The sequence below is a fragment of the Pleurodeles waltl genome, chromosome 8 (genome assembly GCF_031143425.1).
Source record: "Pleurodeles waltl isolate 20211129_DDA chromosome 8, aPleWal1.hap1.20221129, whole genome shotgun sequence".
In the NCBI taxonomy this organism is placed as follows: Eukaryota; Metazoa; Chordata; class Amphibia; order Caudata; family Salamandridae; genus Pleurodeles; species Pleurodeles waltl.
Genome location: NC_090447.1, coordinates 401,901,061 through 401,913,945, shown reverse-complemented (window position 1 = coordinate 401,913,945; position 12,885 = coordinate 401,901,061).

The window sequence follows — 12,885 nt, the reverse complement described above, 5'->3', positions numbered from 1 at the left end:
CCCCATTTGAATTGAAGAAAACGTCCTTGGGGGGCAAAAATCGGAATTGAAAGATATGCATCTTTGAGATCCAATCTCAGTCTCTTAACATATTTCGGAGAAGGTGTATTCCCTCTACATTGAAATGGCGGTATGCCACCCAAGAATTGAAATGTTTGAGATTTAGAACTAATCGGGAACCTCCTCCCTTCTTTTGCACTAAGAAAATCATGCTGACGAACCCATGAGGGTGCGGCGTAGTCTGTACCACCTCCCCTTTCTGGATGAGTGCAAAAATCTCCTCTTCAATAATTGCGCAGTCTGTGAGGGAAAAAAAGAAGTGGAGGAGGAGGAACCTTCTGAACCGGGGAAACCTAAAACTCTAGGTGGAAACCCTGGACTGTTTGTAAAACCCATGGATCTTGAGTAATAATTTGCCATGCCAGAAGAAACTGTTGCACCCTGCCCCCCAAAATTACTTCTGAGAAATAAATAATCCTTACCTGGGGTACTGGTGTCTTGAGTGGAACCACATCCCCAATACCCTCTTGACCACGTCCTCTTTAACGATTGGGGTAGAAGGTCTGATAATCTGAGGAACCACCTCTGCTCCTTTGAGAACCAAATCTGGAAGCCTGGAATCTACGCCTGGTGCTCGACCTCTGAAGCGCCCGGCCCAGGAAAAAAGAGCATTGTTGAATACTTTCTTTATGTGGGATTCAGCTTTATCGAAAGTCACAACATATTTGCCCAAATCATTAACAAACTTGTCGCCAAACAGCATACCATTGGCTAAAGAACCAACCATGTTAGTTGCTAGTTCTGCCAATTTGGGATCTAGGCGCATTAAGAAAGAGCGCCTGCGTTCCCTTGACATGGCGCTGTTGGCGTTGCCCAAAAGACAGATAGCTCGCTATGCCCATTCTAGCATGACTTCTGGATCCAAAGGGGGTGTTGGTTTCTTTAGACTGGATAGCTAGGTAAATAGACCTGACAAATCTTATAGTTTGTCCTGGCAACCACGCCAAGCGCGATCCAGACCTTTTCTGGGATCATTTGTAAATTTTCTCAGAAATGTTGCCATACTGGGATCCAACTCGTGAGTATCCGCTACTTTGCCGACTACGGAAGGCCGTGGACATTCAGGTCTGAGAGTGTTACGTACTTCCTTTTCAAAGCTTTTGCGCAGCATATCCTGCATGTAATGGGCCACCTCAGATGTGGGAACCCACTTGGTGGAACATGGATGGACTATATCTTCAGGAGAAAATAAGAGATGCTTACCAGCCAGAGCTGGAACTTCAGGAATAGCATGATGTGACTTGCATTTCTTTTTGTGTGGAACCGAAACTGTCTGCGAGTCATCTGACTCTGACTTAGAAGATGATTGCTCATGCAAGCTTGATTGCAAGAATGATGATTTGGGAAATATATTTGGTGCTTCTTTAGGGAGGAAACCCCCATATTCGTGATCACGCAGCACTGAAGCTGCCATCTGTGCCAGTATTTCTGCCGAGAAAGAATCCCCAGAATGTTGCAGAGAGAGGCCAGACACCTCCCTAGACTCTCCAGCTTGCAAGCTAGGTTGCTGACTGCCTTCGCCCAAAAGCTCTCACCTGCCAAAATTGGCCAAAGGTTAGGTGAAAGGTTTTAAGGCCTGAATCAGGGCCCAATTCTCTGAGTCCTGCACATAATATCCAAGTGCCTCCACCAGTCTTTCCTCCATTTGGTGCTCTACAGGCAGTTCTTGATACTGCTCCTCCTCATCAGCATAGTATGCCATAGTAGTGGTTGGGCGGTATGGAGATGTTGGGGGGGGTGGGGGGGACCCTGAAGCAGGTGTACAAGTTGTAGAGAAAAAAAACAACTATAAACTGCTCGGCCAGCAAGAATTGTTTGTAGAGGGAGCCACCTGCTCTAAAAAATACACTTATTTGAATCATTGGAGATTGATAATTAATCCCCCAGGGCTAGGCCCATTGCATATTGTTGCACCCCTGTTGGGCAAAATTTGGGCCGATTAAGTAATTAAAGAGCAAACTGGCACGCTCGACACGCGTTAAGCCGATTGGAAAGAAAACTTTGATCCGGCTCAATGCTCGTGAAATAAAAGAGGACTACGCCCTCTGAAGAGAGACTGGGAGTGGCTCTCCTTTGGCCCTGCTCCCACTCCACGCCGGCCCAAAAAAACAAAGTGATCATAGATATCTATTAAGCTAAAAACAGATGCAAAAGCAAAAAGCTGAAAGAGCAAGCACGCGCGTGCAAATAGAACAATACATACTGTATGTTAACATGCAATGCAATTGCAATGTAAGCAAATCACTTAACTGGCTGTTGCAGCAGCAAAGAAAGAGGACGGCCTGTAGTATTTGTTATTTATATTAGCAGTGAAGAGCCATGATTGGATCACTCAGTGTTTATGGGATTTGTAGTTTAAAGTTTTATAATGTTTCATTGGCTGCTGTGTTGTCAGTAAATGAAAGAGAAAGCATAATCTGAAGCCTCCGGTCCTGATATAGAATTCCACCATGTCTCACTGAAACCAAAGTAATTGTGTCTTTCAATGTGGAAGAACTTATGACTACCTACATTTAAGTGGTACGTTACCCCAAACACAATGCGTTTCTGCAGCAGTTGTTTTTTCCCTAAAGTTGCTATCGGACAATAAGGGAGTCATTTTGACCTCGGCGGTCCTTTTCCAAGACCGCCGAGGGACCGCCGTGCGGAAGACCGCCAGTGGTGGCGGTTTGCCGATCGGCCTATTATGAACGTTGGCAGCTCTCCATCCTTTTACGGACGGAGAGCTGCCAACAGCCATACTGGCGGGAGGCGGGGACGTGGAGGTTGCTCCACCGCCACGCCAACAGAACACCGCCCAGCGAATCACGTCCTGTGATTCGCTGTGGCGGTGTTCTGTTGACGTGTGGTGTCGGCGGAGCAGCCCCCATGGCTCCCGTCCCCTCCCGGAGGATCGTCGGACCAGGTAAGTCGATCATCCGTGAGGGGGGGGGTGTTGTGTGTTGTGTACGTGCATGGGTGTGTGCGTGTGTGTATGTAGAGGGGGTGTGTGAGTGCGTGTATGCTTGCAGGGGTGTTGTGTGTTTGGGAATGAGTGCGTGTATGTCTGTAGGTATGTCTGCATGGATGTGTGCGTGTATGTTTGAATGTGGGTCTGCATGTCTGACTGTGTGTGTCGATGTTGGCGTGTATGTCGGTGTGTGTGCGTGTATGTGTGTTGGTGGTGCCTGCGTGTGTGTCGGTGAGTATGTGTGTGTGATGTAGGGAGTCGGGGTGGGGAGAGGGGTCCTGCCACCTTTGGGGGGGCGGCAGGGGTGGAGGGGGGTAGGGGAGGGAGTCACGGGGTGGGGGGGTGGGGGAGACCCCTATCAGTGTCAGGGAAGGAATTCCTTGGCACTGATAATGCTTACCGCCATGGATTTCATGACGGTTTCAAACCGCATGAAATCCATGGCGGTCAGCCGGGTCCAAAGACCCTGGTCTCCAGCCCAGCGGTCGTCTCCGCCCTGGCAGGCGGAACGGAGAAGCGGCGGATGACCATGGCGGTAACCGCCATGGTCATAATTCCATAAAGTAAGACCGCCAGCCTGTTGGCGGTCTTACCGCCGCTTCTCCGCCAGGGTCATAATGACCCCCCTAAGTGTCTCTGACTTACTGAAGGGCGCCCATAAAGATGACCCAATAATTATGAGCATATTAGAAAGCCTAGTTTGAAAACTATAACTGAATTTAAGTACTGTGATCACAATTGTAGCATGCTGTTGATTCTAGGAATTACATTGAGCAGCGTCATAAATTACCGCCACCAATCCGGTTGTATAGAATGTACATGTTTTTTCAAAAAATTATCTCTACAGCTTACAGGGGCACTAAGAACTCCAATGTGAGACACAAATCTTTGTTCTTGATGTGTCATCTGCTTGTCACTGGGCGCTCAAAAACCTTGTACTTAAACCCATAACTGTAGTAAATATCATCCTGCCTTGAAGAATTGCTGAAGACTCATTATGGCCCTTAAGGCATGAAACATGTTGACCACAATCTCGAACCATGGACTCTTGATTCTGCCCAACTAGTTTTCCCTACTTTTAACCTTTGCATGGACACTCTAAAAGTTATTTTTTTTAAAATAGGTTTGCCAGCATCTATTCTATATAGAACACCTTCCTAATCCATCAAACTCCTGTCACGACTCCAGAAAAGGGCACCATCTTACGCCATGGCTAATACAGGGCTCTAGAATCAAAATATCTCTGGCAAAGAGCTCCCTTGTGGGGGTCTGCTGGATATTGCAACACGCATCCAGCGAGGAGCCCCGTCGGATAATGAAGCATGCCACTTCGGTGGGTGAGCATCAAAAATAAGATGCCCCCAATGATCTTAAACTGTTCACTCTATCTAATTGTGATTGAGTGGATAAGTGGAATGGCACACTCATTTTTCATTTCAGTACGATTGGTGACGACGTGTGGTGTACCGTTCAAAATACCTCTTGTTCCCCTCTTTTTTTTTAATTTAAGACAGGCATTCTGACATGGTCCTTTTCAGGATACAACTGATGGTCTCTGAGTTCCACATCAAGGTGGCGGAGTCCTTCTCATCATTCTTCTTGACACCTAAGTCCAAGATGTAGTAGATGGTGCACAATTGTAGATTAAGGGGGGCTTGGCTAATATGTGGAAGGACAAAGGCAGTATGCGCTGTAAGAAATTGGGTTATTAGTTTTGAAAGATGGGACGCCTTCACAAGTAATAGATTCCCTATTGTCTCCTTGCTAGGATTCAAGTACACAACTGTAGAACTTGACTTTCTCAAGGTGGCAGAAGAGAGCAGCTCAAGGTCTACTGAGGAGGTGGAGTGGGCTAGCAATCCCAATTTGCTGCCACAAAACAACACTCAATTGATTGTCCACTCAGTACCTTTTCTTTTAGTAAAAAGTGTGTTTATAAAACACACTATTAAATACTACACATCAAATTACAAATATGTACATAAGTGTTAAAAAAGGGGTCTCTATTTGGCAGTGGTTTGCACCCTGCCCAAGCAGGGAACCTCACTCTAGTCAGGGTAAGGGAGTAACACACCTAAGATAGCTCCCTTGGTAGCTTGGCACAGTCAGGCTTTTTCTCAGAGGCAATGTGTAAAGTATGTGTACACACACAACAACACAGTGAAAACACTACAAGAGTACTCCACACCACGTTAGAAAAATAGCCAATATGTATCTGAGTGAAACAAGGTTAAAACAACAAAAATCCAGCATACACAAGCAAAGATACAAATTTTCAAAGATTCAATTTCAGTATAGTGCTTAGAAACACAATAAATCAAACTGGCGCTATCACACCGTCGTTGACTGAGTCGTTCTCAACAGTCTGATGCCACTCGCAAGGGAGTATGAGATGGTCATGGTGTCGCACGGACCCCCATGTACAGTAGCTTTGAAAATGAGGAAACAAAGATGTTGCACGAAGTCAGGGTGATGAGGCGTTGGTGATGAGGCGTTGCTGGTGCCGACGTGGCGTCTACTCCTTCCTGCTGCCAGGGAGGTGAGGTGTCGGTTCCATACTGCGAGGCAGGGGAGATGGGTATCAGTCTATTATGGTTGCAGGGGAGAAGATGCGGCATTGGTGGCGAGGAGTCAGTTCCATACGATCCAGTGGGATTGATGAATCCAGACGTGCAGTGTCACGGTCACACCACAGGTGCTGAGGCGGAGTCGGGTGTCCTGGATGTCGGGGACATAGCACTCAGGACTCGCTCTGTAGCGGGACTTCGGAGGCACTACAGCGGCGTTCATCACAGTCATTGCACTCGGCGGGGACCGCGGCTCCCGGTGCAGGCAGCGGCACAGAGTCAGACAGCAACGGCCTTTCTGAAGTCACTATGGAGTCAATGCACTTGGTTTCTTATTGGTTTCACCAGAACTCACTTCCAAGGTCCCAGGAATTTGATTTGGCACCACTTGGCAAGTCAGCACTCTCAGCAAGAAAGCCCAGGTGCTGGCAGGTGAAGCCTTTGATGTCCCGAGACTTCTAATAGGAGGCAAGCTCAGTCCAAACCCTTGGAGAACCTTGGAAATCAGGATGTAGAAAGCAAAGTCCAGTCCTTTCACTCCCAGGGCAGAAGCAGCAGGCCAGCACAGCATAGCAAAGCAACAGGCAGAGTGGCAGTCACTCTTAAGGCATCTAGCTCATTTTAGCAAAATGTCCTCAGTCCAGAAGTGTTCTGAAGTTGTGGTTTCAGAGGCCCAATACTCATATCTGCCTTTGAAGCAGGCAAACTTCAAAGGAAAGTATTTTAGTGCACAAGCCCCTGTCTTTCCTGCTCTGGCCCCAGACACACTCCAGGGGTTGGAGACTGCTTTTTGTAAGGGCAGGCATAACCCTATTCAGGTGCAAATGTCAGCTCCTCCTACCACTCTGGCCCAGAAGACACATCAGGATATGCAGGGCACATCTCAGCTCCCTTGTGTTACTGTCAAGAGTGATTTCACAAACAGCCTAACTAGTCATCCTGACCCACATGTGTATTCTACAGACAGGCAGACGCAAGAAAATGCCCACTTTCTAAAAGTGTCATTTTAAAACTTACAATCTAAAAGCCAACTTCACCAAACCATGTATTTTTTATATTGGGAGTTCAGAGGCCCCCAAACTCCACATTTCTATCTGCTCCCAATGGGAAACTACACTGAAAAGATATTTCAAGGCAATCCTCGTGTTAATCTATTTGGAGACATTGGCCTTGTGTGAGAAGGTAGCCTCTTTCTAGCCTTGTTACCCCCACTTTTGGCCTGGTTGTGAGTGTATGTCAGGGTGTTTGTCACTGTTTTCACTGTCTCACTGGGATCCTGATAGCCAGGCCTCAGTGCTCATAGTGAAAACACTATGTTTTCAGTATGTTTGTTATGTGTCACTGGGATCCTGCTGGTCAGGACCCCAGTGCTCATAGGTTTGTGGCCTATATGTATGTGTCACTGGGACCCTGTCACACAGGGCCCCAGTGCTCATAGGTGTGCATGTATATGTTCCCTGTGTGGTGCCTAACTGTCTCACTGAGGCTCTGCTAACCAGAACCTCAGTGGTTATGCTCTCTCATTACTTTCAAATTGTCACTAACAGGCTAGTGACCAATTTTACCAATTTACATTGGCTTACTGGAACACCCTTATAATTCCCTAGTATATGGTACTGAGGTACCCAGGGTATTGGGGTTCCAGGAGATCCATATGGGCTGCAGCATTTCTTTTGCCACCCATAGGGAGCTCTGACAATTCTTACACAGGCCTGCCACTGCAGCCTGAGTGAAATAACGTCCACGTTATTTCACAGCCATTTTACACTGCACCTAAGTAACTTATAAGTCACCTATATGTCTAACCTTTACCTGGTAAAGGTTGGGTGCAAAGTTACTTAGTGTGAGGGCACCCTGGCACTAGCCAAGGTGCCCCCACATTGTTCAGAGCCAATTCCCTGAACTTTGTGAGTGCGGGGACACCATTACACGCGTGCACTACATATAGGTCACTACCTATATGTAGCTTCACAATGGTGACTCCGAATATGGCCATGTAACATGTCTATGATCATGGAATTGCCCCCTCTATGCCATCCTGGCATAGTTGGCACAATCCCATGATCCCAGTGGTCTGTAGCACAGACCCTGGTACTGCCAAACTGCCCTTCCTGGGGTTTCACTGCAGCTGCTGCTGCTGCCAACCCCTCAGACAGGCAGCTGCCCTCCTGGGGTCCAGCCAGGCCTGGCCCAGGATGGCAGAACAAAGAACTTCCTCTGAGAGAGGGTGTGACACCCTCTCCCTTTGGAAAATGGTGTGAAGGCAGGGGAGGAGTAGCCTCCCCCAGCCTCTGGAAATGCTTTGTTGGGCACAGAGGTGCCCAATTCTGCATAAGCCAGTCTACACCGGTTCAGGGACCCCTTAGCCCCTGCTCTGGCGCGAAACTGGACAAAGGAAAGGGGAGTGACCACTCCCCTGACCTGCACCTCCCCTGGGAGGTGTCCAGAGCTCCTCCAGTGTGCTCCAGACCTCTGCCATCTTGGAAACAGAGGTGCTGCTGGCACACTGGACTGCTCTGAGTGGCCAGTGCCACCAGGTGACGTCAGAGACTCCTGCTGATAGGCTCTTTCAGGTGTTAGTAGCCTATCCTCTCTCCTAGGTAGCCAAACCCTCTTTTCTGGCTATTTAGGGTCTCTGTCTCTGGGGAAACTTTAGATAACGAATGCAAGAGCTCATCCGAGTTCCTCTGCATCTCCCTCTTCACCTTCTGATAAGGAATCGACTGCTGACCGCGCTGGAAGCCTGCAAACCTGCAACATAGTAGCAAAGACGACTACTGCAACTCTGTAACGCTGATCCTGCCGCCTTCTCGACTGTTTTCCTGCTTGTGCATGCTGTGGGGGTAGTCTGCCTCCTCTCTGCACCAGAAGCTCCGAAGAAATCTCCCGTGGGTCGACGGAATCTTCCCCCTGCAACCGCAGGCACCAAAAAGCTGCATTACCGGTCCCTTGGGTCTCGTCTCAGCACGACGAGCGAGGTCCCTCGAATCCAGCAACTTTGTCCAAGTGACCCCCACAGTCCAGTGACTCTTCAGCCCAAGTTTGGTGGAGGTAAGTCCTTGCCTCACCTCGCTGGGCTGCATTGCTGGGAACCGCGACTTTGCAGCTACTCCGGCCCCTGTGCACTTCCGGCGGAAATCCTTTGTGCACAGCCAAGCCTGGGTCCACGGCACTCTAACCTGCATTGCACGACTTTCTAAGTTGGTCTCCGGCGACGTGGGACTCCTTTGTGCAACTTCGGCGAGCACCGTTTCACGCATCCTCGTAGTGCCTGTTTCTGGCACTTCTCTGGGTGCTACCTGCTTCAGTAAGGGCTCTTTGTCTTGCTCGACGTCCCCTCTCTCTTCAGGTCCAATTTGCGACCTCCTGGTCCCTCCTGGGCCCCAGCAGCGTCCAAAAACGCCAAACGCACGATTTGCAGCTAGCAAGGCTTGTTGGCGTTCTTTCGGCGGGAAAACACTTCTGCACGACTCTCCACGGCGAGTGGGATCCGTCCACCAAAGGGGAAGTCTCTAGCCCTTTTCGTTCCTGCAGAAACCTCAGCTTCTTCTGTCCAGTAGAAGCTTCTTTGCACCCGCAGCTGGCATTTCCTGGGCATCTGCCCATCTCCGACTTGCTTGTGACTTTTGGACTTGGTCCCCTTGTTCCACAGGTACCCTAGATTGGAAATCCACAGTTGTTGCATTGCTGGTTTGTGTCTTTCCTGCATTATTCCTCTAACACAACTACTTTGTCCTTAGGGGAACTTTAGTGCACTTTGCACTCACTTTTCAGGGTCTTGGGGAGGGTTATTTTTCTAACTCTCACTATTTTCTAATAGTCCCAGCGACCCTCTACAAGGGCACATAGGTTTGGGGTCCATTCGTGGTTCGCATTCCACTTTTGGAGTATATGGTTTGTGTTGCCCCTATCCCTATGTTTCCCCATTGCATCCTATTGTAACTATACATTGTTTGCACTGTTTTCAAAGACTATACTGCATATTTTTGCTATTGTGTATATATATCTTGTGTATATTTCCTATCCTCTCACTGAGGGTACACTCTAAGATACTTTGGCATATTGTCATAAAAATAAAGTACCTTTATTTTTAGTATAACTGTGTATTGTGTTTTCTTATGATATTGTGCATATGACACTAGGTGGTACTGTAGTAGCTTCACACGTCTCCTAGTTCAGCCTAAGCTGCTCTGCTAAGCTACCATTATCTATCAGCCTAAGCTGCTAGACACCCTATACACTAATAAGGGATAACTGGGCCTGGTGCAAGGTGCAAGTACCCCTTGGTACTCACTACAAGCCAGTCCAGCCTCCTACATTGGTTATGCAGTGGTGGGATAAGTGCTTGAGACTACTTACCACTCTTGTCATTGTACTTTTCATAAGAGAAAAATATACAAAACAAGGTCAGTGTATATACACATAGCCAAAAAGTTTTGCATTTCCTCTTTTCACTCTTTTCTAAGTGCTGAAAAGTACTTCTAAACTTTCAAAAAGTTCTTAAAAGTTTAAAAAGTTTTTTTTCTGTCTTTCCAAAAAGTTCTGAAAACTTTTTTCTCTTTTTCTATCACTTTAACTCTCTCTAAAAAATGTCTGGCACAGGCCAAACTGTTGATCTGTCCAAACTTGCATATGACAACCTTAGCTGGAAAAGAGCAAGGAGTCTCTGTATAGAGAGAGGTTTGAGTGTAGGGAAAAATCCTTCCTTGGAACTGTTACTTAACATGCTTAGAGAACAGGATAAGGCCATAGGTGCCCCATCTGTTGAAAAAGTACCTAATAGTTCCCAATCTGATTCAGGGACTCCCCCAGGAAAAGATTCAGGAAAGAAACTTCCTAGCCTGCCCATTACTAGACAGTCTAGCATAGTTGGTAATGATGATGAGCCACACCATATAAATAGTGTTGTCTCACATCATAGCAAAATCATTTATTCTCACCATACTGGTAGTAATGTTTCTGTTAACCAAGCTGTTAGGGTGGCTTCTGTAAGGGACAGGTCTCCTTCTGTTCATTCCCATCATAGCTCTGTTTCTAGGAATGTCCCTCCCACCAACCCTGATGACAGAATGTTAGAGAGGGAACTCAATAAGTTGAGGGTGGAACAAACCAGACTGAAGCTTAAAAAGCAACAGCTGGATTTGGATAGACAGTCTTTTGAATTAGAGAAGGAAAGACAGAAGTTGGGTTTAGATACCCATGGTGGCAGCAGCAGTATTCCCCATAGTCATCCTGCAAAAGAGCATGATTCCAGGAATCTGCACAAGATAGTTCCCCCTTATAAGGAGGGGGATGACATTAACAAGTGGTTTGCTGCACTTGAGAGGGCCTGTGTTGTACAGGATGTCCCTCAAAGGCAGTGGGCTGCTATCCTATGGCTATCATTTAGTGGAAAAGGTAGGGATAGGCTCCTTACTGTGAAAGAAAATGATGCTAATAATTTCCAAGTTCTTAAGAATGCACTCCTGGATGGTTATGGCTTAACCACTGAACAGTACAGGATAAAGTTCAGAGAGACCAAAAAGGAGGCTTCACAAGACTGGGTTGATTTCATTGACCATTCAGTGAAGGCCTTGGAGGGGTGGTTACATGGCAGTAAAGTTACTGATTATGAAAGCCTGTATAACACAATCCTGAGAGAGCATATACTTAATAATTGTGTGTCTGATTTGTTGCACCAGTACCTGGTAGACTCTGATCTGACCTCTCCCCAAGAATTGGGAAAGAAGGCAGACAAATGGGTCAGAACAAGGGTGAACAGAAAAGTTCATACAGGGGGTGACAAAGATGGCAATAAGAAGAAAGATGGTGAAAAATCTCAAGATAAGCATGGGGATAAGGGTAAAACCAAAGATCCCACTTCAAATCTTAAACACTCCTCAGAGGGTGGGGATAAAACTAATTCTTCCTCTTCTTCTCAACCTGCACACATTAAAAAGCCTTGGTGCTTTGTGTGTAAAAACAGAGGCCATAGGCCAGGGGATAAGTCCTGTCCAGGTAAACCCCCTGAGCCTAACACCACTAATACATCAAGCTCTAGTGCCCCTAGCAGTAATGGTACTAGTGGTGGGACTGCTGGCAACAGTCAAGTTAAGGGTGTAGTTGGGTTCACTTTTGGGTCCATAGTAGAAACTGGGGTAGTCACTCCCAAGACAGTTTCTGTCACACCTAGTGGCATTGGCCTTGCCACACTGGCTGCTTGTCCCCTTACAATGGATAAGTACAGGCAGACAGTTTCAATAAATGGTGTTGAGGCCTTGGCCTACAGGGACACAGGTGCTAGTTTCACTTTGGTGACTGAAAACCTAGTGCACCCTGATCAACACATCATTGGACAACAGTATAAGATTATTGATGTCCATAACTCCACTAAGTTTCTTCCCTTAGCTATAATTCAGTTTAGTTGGGGTGGAGTTACTGGCCCTAAGCAGGTGGTGGTATCACCTAGCTTACCTGTAGATTGTCTCTTAGGTAATGACCTAGAGGCCTCAGGTTGGGCTGATGTAGAGTTTTATGCCCATGCAGCCATGCTGGGCATCCCTGAGGAATTGTTCCCTCTCATTTCTACAGAAATGAAAAAGCAAAGGAGAGAAGGCCTGAAAACTCAGGATCCCTCTCCATCAACAGGTAAAAAGGGTATCACAGTATCCCCTAACCACCCTACCATTCAGGATACCATTCCTGTGGTGGGAGAAACCTCTCCTGGGGTGGCACCTGTTCCAAGGGAATCATCAGCTGGCAAAGCTGGACTACCTGAGGTAGAAGTACCTCTCTGTGGGATAACTAACATTGGTGACAAAATGAGCACCATTTTAGTTAACATGGAGCATCCCTCCAACCCTCCCAGAGAAACTTTAGTGCAGAAACCCTGCACTGCCTCACAACACTTAGGACAGCATCCCTGCCCTAGTGTGGAGCTCATAGGACAGCATCCCTGCCCTGCTCCAACTCAAGAGAAACAGCATCCCTGTTCTCTCTTCCAGCCATATGGACAAAGTTTTTGCCCAGCTATGGCTTTTCTGAGACAGCATCCCTGTCTGGCATTTCCATCACTACAAATAGGTTCAGTGGACAATTCCCACTGCTCTAAACTAAAACTTACTGATAGAAACTCTGAAAATACATCTTCACATTGTTGCTTAGCTAAAAAACTTCAAACAGGGTGGTTTACATCCCCACAGGGAAGTAACCATATAGTGGATGATAAAGGGAGTAACCAGTCTATTGCAGAGCTACTTTCTACTTATCACCACTTAGACAATAAAGTCTCAACTGGCCAAGGTTAGCCTTATTGTCCTTCGTTTGGGG